This window comes from Pezoporus occidentalis, unplaced genomic scaffold, assembly GCF_034315485.1.
Source record: "Pezoporus occidentalis ecotype Australia unplaced genomic scaffold, CSIRO_AGI_Poc_V1 ctg43, whole genome shotgun sequence".
NCBI classification, from domain to species: domain Eukaryota; kingdom Metazoa; phylum Chordata; class Aves; order Psittaciformes; family Psittacidae; genus Pezoporus; species Pezoporus occidentalis.
The window spans coordinates 3,801,511-3,810,847 of record NW_026915758.1 but is presented as its reverse complement, the minus strand read 5'-3'; the positions used below and the strand labels follow the sequence as shown (position 1 = coordinate 3,810,847).

Sequence of the window (9,337 nt, the reverse complement as noted above, 5' to 3'; positions counted from 1 at the left end):
CACTTCTGATAGCAGAGACAGAGAATGCATGCAGTCCAGTTTGAAAACCCAAGAATTTTCATCTCAAATTAATCATTTCAGAAAACCACACAAGAAGTTCTGGTTTTGTACCCATGAAAATTAAAATGAAAACAATGTTGAAACCACAAAAGCTGCAATGAAACAGATTTACCATCCTCTGAAAGGTATGCTCAGAAAAACAGTACCTGCATCATCTGTGCGGCTCTTCTCCACAGAGCACCACGTGTAGGTTACAGTGAGTTGAGAAGCTGCAGGGCTGGAACAGAATGGGGCTCTAACGTGATAAACTGGCAGCTTGTTGCTGGTCTTTCACTGCCTTGGAAATTGTAACTAACAGGAACACGTGCTTTATGATGAGAGGTTCAGGGAAAATCACTTTCTTTCTCTTTTCTGAAAAAGAATAATCCTAGTCAGAGAAAAATAAAGATTCAAAATTCAGTATTTTCCAAAAATTAGGATTTTGGATAAAATTATGTGGTCAATCAATACACACAAGTACTTACAAATTTTAAATTTGTTTTTCATATTCTGTAGATTTTTAACTCCTTAATAGTTTTAAAACTTGTTATAAAGTTTTAAGTGAGAGAAATCAGGATATAAAATTGCTTAATCTCTCAAAATCTCTACCAACCTTTACAAATTCCTATCCTTTAGCATTTATTCTCACAGGTTTTCCTGTTTCCTAATCTAACGGGCAAGCCCAGTTGAACTGTGTCTAAGAGAAGTAACAAACACTTGTCTCCAGGAGAGTGATCTGGCCATGACTCATTTTCCCAAGCTTTGGACAAACAAGACTCTTCAGACACACTTCTGTTTCTGCTGCTCCTTATGGAGGCCTGTTGGTGACCCCGTGAAGCACACCATTCTCCCCAGGTCCTTCAGCCCCGGGCATTGACCTCATGAATCCATGTGCCTGGGCCAAGCACCACAGGGTGCCAGGACTGTGCAGCACTGCAGTGCTTCAGGAGCTGCAGCTCCGTGTCTGGAAACCCAGTACCATCTGTTTCAATAGACCTCTGAGATCTTCAGGTCAAATGCTCACCTTCAAGCAGAGGAGCATGTCTGCTTCAAAGTGTTTTAGGTAGATTTATCTCCTTTAGAAATGGCAGGGAGTGCTTTTAGCAAGGCCACTTCAAGATCAGCCAGCAAACAAGAGACCTGCACAGCAGACAAGGGTGAACTCAACCGCAGTTTGAACTGCAGAGCTGATTGCTTCCCCAGACCAGTGCACACTCTTGAGGCATGGGCATACAGGCAGATGTCCCTTCACCCCCACGCTGGGTCAGTTCACTATGGGAAACAGAGGTGCTGCCCTTGTAAGACACAAGGGCATGTTGAGAGAAGGGCAGGAAACTCCCTTGATCTCCATCCTGCTGCTTCCCCAGGATGAGTATAAAGTGTGTAGGTGACTTGCTTTGTGGTAAACTTCTTGGAAACAGATATATCTGTATACTGGATTAAATCACATGCAATAATTGCCATTTGGAGTGTGTCACACAACACACAGCAACAGGCTGCTTGGGCAAACAGCTCTCAATAGTTTGTAAAACAAGGATTGTAGAAGAATGGAAAAATATTTTTTTCTTTACCTACACACCACTCCCACACAGCTGCTGACGGCCACCAAATGCACAGTTCTGCTTTGCATTAGCCACAGTCTACAGGGTCAACTGGTTGCTACACACTGAAAAAAACATTGCAGATGCCTCATTATAGCTCTGTGCAGTCACCCTAGCAGTGTGCCAATAATCACCATTTATTCCCATTGCTCAGCAGCTGATCTGGATTAGGAACATTAAAACAAACTAAAAGAAATTGCACTAGAATGTTTAAATAAAATGATCAAGAAATTCATAAATCCATTAAAATATTGCAGGGGAAATACCTCTAATGCATTTCTTTTTGCATTACAGTGGCTTTATTCTTTATTTTCCCTTCACTGTTGCACAGTCCTGAAGATCCTCATGTTTTTCTTTTGGTTGTATACAAGGTGCTGCAGAGACCATGGTTAGTTTTAGCTTACTTACTTGATATCAGTCACTTCCTTCTTGTAGATCCAGAAAACACCACTCACACATACTACACTATGAAACATAACAAGTACCAACAGCAATGCGCTACACTAACTTAACAAGTATTCGTATTCTCCTTTACAATAATTTAAGTAAGCATAACTTAAACACAAGCTGTTTAGGGGAACAGCCATGTTAGGTTTATGATAAATACTATAGCTATAATAATAGCCCACAATGTTTGGGAAATTAAAAGCTCTCTTCTTACACCACATTTAAAACTCATTCTGCAGCAGGCTGAACATGCACTTTCATCTGTAAAAAAACAAAGGCGTTAAAATCCAAATTAGTGAAACAGCTTCTGTGAACTTGACAGCGACCTGATATGAGATGAATCAATGGTAAGAAACCTTTTATTGGAGATGATTGCTAATCCACCAAGTACGCACTGGCTATAGTAGATATATTTTCCCTACATACAAACATTACTCTTAGTCTTTCTATGTGATCAGAATAATTAATATCAGGATGCACAGGGTGAGTCTTGCCAAAGACTGGGGACACAGCTACACAAGTATCATCGTTTGAGTATTCAAGATTTCACAACTTTCTTGTTGTTAGATACTATATTGTTTATCAGCAGCAAAGCTCATACCTTGTACCCTACATTACCCACATTACCCCATTTTCCAAAACTTTTAGTACTGGGTATATTTGCTTATTTTGACTCCAGATCACCTGAGTTACCCAGTTTGGTGCACAGAACCATAGACATTTACTGACACATCTGAGGGGGCAGTAAATTGGTCAGAGGTGTTGGGAACTTTCAAGCCAGCTTTGCTGCCAAAGACAACATATCACATAGTGACACCCTGTTGTGGTTTGAAACCAGTCAGGCAACTCATTCACCCACTACCCCCCCCCCCCCTTGCTTCTTTCCCCCCCTGCTCCCAGAGGGACAGAGAGGAGAATCAAAAAGAATGCAACTCCCACGGGTTGAGATAAGAACAGTTTAGTAACTAAGGTATAACACAAATCACTACTGCTACCACCAATAATAATAATGATAAAGGAAATAACAAGGGAAGAGAATACAACACCTCACCACCAGCCGACTGATAACTCGCCCCCACCCCCAACCCAACCAAACACCGACCGATACCTCCTCCAACCCTGCAGTCTCCCAGCCCTTCCGGCTAACTCCCAGTTACCTCCTGGGCATGACGTGCTGTGGTATGGAATACCTCTTTGGTCAGTTTGGGTCAGGTGTCCTGTCTCTGCTTCCTTCTGGCTCCCACTCCTCCCTGGCAGAGCATGAGGCTCACGAAGTCCTTGGCCAAACCAAAACATCCTTGCTATCAGCTCTGTTCCGGAGCTGAAAGTCAAAACACAGCACTGCACCAGCTACCAAGAAGGAGAAAAATGACTGCTACTGCTGAACCCAGGACACACCCTCACATTTCAAACCATGTGAGATACTAGCACAGATTGCCCAGACAAGTTGTGGATGCCTCATCCCTGGCAGGGGATTCAAGGCCAGGCTTGATGGGGCTTTGAGCAACCTGGTCTAGTAGAAGGTGTCCCTGCCCGTGACAGAGTGGGGTAGAACTAGATGATCTTTAAGGTCCACTTCGACCCAAACCATTCTGTAAATTTGTAATTCTATGATTCTAGGATAAGTAGTGGAAGGGTAAAAGCCTTGCAAAATATCTCCTCAGTTAGCTCACTGGCAGAAACAGTATGTCATCTTTTGCACATTATATTTTCTTATATTTTCTCCCCCCATTCTAATTCATAATTTCACCTTCAGTCTCTTAAATGATACTCACTGGCTAAGTCTAGCTTGGTAACACAATAGTCCAACAGTGTTATTAAGAGTACTGATTTAAGTGCTACAGACAAAGAATATATTTTATTTTTACATCAAGTGGTCCTTTCTGCCTTCTGTCTTCACTGTGCGTTTCCTTGCTCTTGTTTTACACCCTATTGTCTTATTTTTATTATTGTATTGCCTAAAACTACTGTAGAGCGAGCAATATTCTCTGTTTTAATGCCCTATTTTTATGAAGTTTCCTATTAGAATACATAGGTGGGATTTTTCAGAAGCATTTAACACTGACAGTATCTTTAGCATTATAATTTGAAAAAAAATAATTTGAATATTTTAAATCTTAGCTGTGTACTTAAGGGCATGAATTGATCAAACCTGGTTTTCATCTTTTGTCTCGTATTTTGATATTCCAGTTAGGCACAGTTCTGATAATGACTTGACTTGCCTACTTATACAAATGACTTCTTATATATTTATCAAAGCCATTTACAAAGGCATTATCACAGTCTCTGCAGATGTAGAAAGAAGCTGGTAAGAGCTGACTTCACTGCACAGTGCCTGAGTAGGAGACCCAATCGCTATTGCCAATCCAGTACTTTTGATCTTAATTTGTAAAAGTCCTTCCCAGGATTTGGATATGTCAAGAAAAAACAGTAATCAATGAGACTCTCTGCAGTTTTAGAAGAACATAACCAGTGCATTTGTGAGGGCTAGGTGAGCAGAGTCATTTTCTGGAAGAAATGCCCAGTGGAAATAAAGTCTGCACAGGATGTATGAAATTATTTAAAAACCACATACAATTAGGACTTACATTATAACCATACCTGCTCCTCTGAACAAAATAAACCCTCAAACATGGGACTTTACAAATCTCTGGGAAAAATTCTGGAAGTAACCTAGTCAAATTCCTAATCTGCTACTAGTCAAGCCTCTCCCTCTGAATCTTTCTTCTACACACTGTTTAAACGTAATTCTTTTATAGGTTTTGGGAAGTGGGCTTTGGATTTAGATCTGGAGTTTTGTTTTGCTTTGGGGGCTTTGTTTGGAATTGTGTAGGGATTTTTTTCTATTTGGACAAAGCCAGATTCTCACTGATAATGCCTCCACACTTTACCTGGCAAGGTTCCTTGAGGTCCTCACCTAACTGCTCTTCTAATTTTGTTTCAGGCTGTGGAATAACTTGCTATGTGAAATGTGTATTAGCCTTTTTGCTCCACATCATTTGTATTTGCATCAAGTTTCTTCTGACAGTTGGATGTTTCAGGACCACAGCTGCCTGTTTCAGCAAAACTTCAACTGTAACATTTTAATTCTAATATTCTGGGCACTAATTTATATAACACTACAAATATCAATATGCTGACAGTATTGCCTACAACAAACAGCAGCTGGGAGTGGGAAAAGATAGGAGAAAGCTTTCACAGTGGTGGGAAACATCAGTGAAGAGGCAGCTGCATATGAAGTTGCTTAGAGAGTTGCTGGGCTGCAGTATAGGAGCCTGAATGAGTCCCTGACATATCTGTATGGATTTACAGATTGTGGATCTGTGAGTGCTCTGGCAGAGACATGGGACCTACTGCTATCACTGCCCAAAAGCACTGAGGGGAAATTCTAATCTGTGACCTGGCTCACCCAGGTTTGCAGCTTGACCTGTCTCACAGGTACACAAGGCAGAACAGCCCTTTGGGAAGTCACTGCGTGACTAGCTTGAAAACCAAGAGCCCTGCAGCACTGGCAGAGACAGCATGTCATTGACAGCCTCATTCTCAGAGATTGGGGCTGGAGAAGATTGCTTGATCTGAACTCCTGGGAACTCCAGCCTGTAATTAGCCTGATTTGCTGCCTTAACCTTTCTCCCTGTATATTACCACCCACTGAGGCTAATTAAAGCTCCTGAACATGGGACTGGCCTGCAACTGCCTACTGCGGCTTCCCTGTACACATCCAGCCCTACAAACGCTGGGGTAAGAAAAGACACATATGGGAAGATTCTCCTCCTAGCTTGGCAGGGACAGCAGTGGCTTGTCCTCTCTCAAGCGCATCTAAGTATCACAGAATTGAGGTAAAAAGCACAGCAGGAATGAGACCTACAATGAAGTGACCCAGCTGCCAAAACACACAGTAGCTGTGACTGGATTGGATCATTTGCATTTTGCTTGATATCCTCCACTTACTCAAAATGGGAGATATTTTGTCTATGTATGTATACGGTCATGTGAACAGAGAGAGGCAGATCCTGTTGTCCCCTCCCCTGCCGCTATGGGCTTGTACGGCTCATCTTGCTGGAACAGGTTAAACATCACTGTCCTACACAAAAGCCATAGGAAAAATCTCATCTGACAAGCAGTTTTTCATACTCTTCTCAGTACTGCTTAGTAAAAATCGTTACAGGAGAAACATAAGACCTGAAACTAATCAGCACTTCACTCCCTTCTCCCAGGTATTTTTCCCCTTTGGGATCTTGACTTAAAGCCCAAAGCACCACAGCACAGGCACTGCTTTAGGGTGATTCTAGTATCATAATAGTGCTAATGGCTCAGAAATTAATAACATATGCTTGACTGGATCAGGCTGGCCCAACAGCCTTGAACATCAAACTACCTGACCCCTGACACTAGACAGGTTGATTTATTATACTGTTAGCCCTCCTGACAACATGCACTGTGGGCTTGGCACTGTCTGGTCATTTTTCAAGCTATTTGAACATTACTGGCACCTATATCTTCTAACATATTACATCAGATAGCTCAGCTGCAGAATACTAAAAGCCCCTCTCCTATCATTCCCTCCTTCCCTCTTTGCCTGTATGCCTCCCTTCCTCCCTCTCTGTTCTCTCAAGTAGTGAATGAATATATGAATCTAATACAGGATAGGAGCTTAATGTTTGTATCAGTGGAAAGTATAAATATGCACGATGTAGGTAAGGTCAAAAGGATGGAGTAGAAAGTGTTACAATATTAATGTATTTGAAATTATGCTTATTAAGTGATGTCCAATTACTCATAAAAGATGTTCCCTGATCCAGAAAACTTAGAGTCTCATAAAAAGTCCTACTTCTTGTGTAGCAGAGAATAATGCAAGACAGGGGATAATCCAAGAACAGATTTGTGAGTAAAGGAGCCATAATATCCTCTATATTTCAAAGGGTTAAAAACTATTCCTGTTCTGTAGGAGTAAGATACTGCATTTCATCAATGGCCACAGACAGAAGCACCAAGGGAGAAAAAGCAGACTCAAGAAACAGAAAGGCTTACCTCTACAGCAAGGATGAATAGTTTACAGGTCTTGGACTACATGCAGTTTGTAAACTGTGGTTTCAGTACTCATCGTGTGCACCATGTTCATGTGCTGCATCACATGCAGGACTGGCACAGGGACTGCTGACGAATATTAGTCCACGGCTGCAAGAGGAAATAAGTCAGTTGCAGCAGTTAAGACACCATCACTGGACCAGGCTTCAAAATGTCTTCACATGAACACACCAACCACACACCACAACAGTCATTCCTTGTATAACCACTGAGCAGACAATGAATAGCCCAGAGGTCATTTGCTCTCCTTGCTCTCTGAAGCAGAGTTTGCAACAGATACCTGATCAAACACTGATATTGACAGAAGTTCTGGCCACTTCTTGCTACAGAAAAGGCACAAACCTTGGTGTGGTCCTGGACAAGGTATGCAACTCAGTTTAGGAAGTTGTTGTCAAATAATTGTTCTGTAATAGCTGGGTGAGCTTCAGCATCCTTGCAAGAGTGAAAAAGAAAAGGAAAAAGAATCACCTTCAGTTTAACAGCACTGAGATTGAAAATAGTGGACTGAAGTCCACTGAAAGAAAAAAAAAAGAAAATTAAATGGCAGCTAAAGGATAAAATGCTTGTAAACAACAAAGGAAACTCTTTTAAGACATTGCAGTGAGAGCATACTACACAGCAGAAAGATTTTTAAAGTCATTTTCCCTCAGCCCCACACATGTACATTTCACAGAAGGGTGGTGTGAAGACAGCCTGCTGAAAATAGAAGCTTTGTCTGAATAAAGAAAATAGGAAATATAATAAACTATAAATGTAAACATAGAATGGCTGTAAGGAAAGCAAAAATGATTAAGCATGCAATCTAATAAAGGCATAAAAGGTAAGAAAAAACACCTCTATTTCAACATAGAAGTAGAAAGTTTTCTAGTGGTCACCCAGGCAAGGTAAAAGAAGACAAGACCATAACAGACTAGTTGAACAGCTTGTATTGCGGGGTTTTTATAATTTATATAATTTGTTCATTATACAAAAAGTTTCCATCTTTCAGCCCTTTCTCTGCAGGTGGAATATGCTAAAGAATTGCTTCAGGGATGAGGGTTAGGAGAGAGAGTCCCAGAACAGACCAGCCCAGACTGTACTCATTCATGCCTTCTTAAAAATCGGTGTATTGTGAGCTTTAATGTAATACTTGCATTAGCTTTGGCTCCAAATATGATGCTTTTTTTTTTTTTTAGAGCTCTCAGAAGAACTGGAAAGTGCACATCCCAATTTTCATGCTAGGTAGAGTGGTTACACTGAGACTAAAGCACAGAATTAGAACACATGTTCAAACACAATACATCAGGTGAGAGTCTAATTGACTTTTGTACTAGAAGTCATGTCTCACAAATCGATTAAAGTTCTTTGAAGGAGCAATGGGCAGGTGGAATAAGATGATACAAAAGGATCTGAAGACATCATTTTGCAGATACTCTTAAAGAAATTGCCACACACTACAAGGGAAAGTCCTTGCATTCATAATTTTCTTTTAAATATCTGGGAAAAATTATCAGGAATAAAAGGCCAGTTACACACTGGAAGAATTTTACTAAAGTAGTCTCCCAGGGATCTACAATAGGCTGTGCTGCTCAATATACATGTGAATGGGCTGTAAAAGACCGTTGACAGTGACAGTTTCAAGATGAGGATATGTTCTCTAACCCTGCAGCAGAGGCTTTGAAAAGGTCTGGAGTCTTCAGCCATTGGGCTGTCAGCTGGACTGCTACACTGGTAAACTTGAAATCACCAGCATGGGAAGAATAGCACTGATATATTGATGGCCTATATATTAACTATTGCCACTCAGGCATAAGAATGGCTTTCTAAATCAGGTCCATCTAGCCTTATGTTCCGCCTGACTGAGGCCAGTAGCAAAAGTATAGAGAGAAGTATGAAAAGTTAATGGTCCTTGTCCAGCATGCTGTCCCAGCTCCTGACAATTTGTGAGGCATGAATCTCCTGAATGAGGGACATTCCCTCTGCATTATTTAATAGCTGTTGTTGAATTTTTCTTTAATTCATTTCTTTAAGTATTTTTTTAAATCTGTGTAAACTTGTGGTATCTGTACTATGTTATAGTAGTAAGTTCCTCAATTAAATACTGCATTTTATGAAATGAGATTAGGAATGTTCTCTGAAAGTGAGAGCTTAGTGGACAGCAGTCATCAAATGAAGCATGTACT

At 40.9% G+C, this 9,337-nt stretch overlaps 1 long non-coding RNA gene across 1 annotated transcript; it reads right to left on the bottom strand.

Annotated features, from left to right (window-relative positions):
• Positions 1 to 215: 215 nt before the first annotated feature.
• On the bottom strand, positions 216 to 2,890 carry LOC134171899 (uncharacterized). The gene is made up of 3 exons (XR_009967767.1): positions 1,611 to 2,890; positions 1,064 to 1,179; positions 216 to 411 (listed from the first exon to the last, which is right to left on the bottom strand). It is a non-coding gene; the product is annotated as an uncharacterized LOC134171899 (long non-coding RNA).
• Positions 2,891 to 9,337: the final 6,447 nt, after the last annotated feature.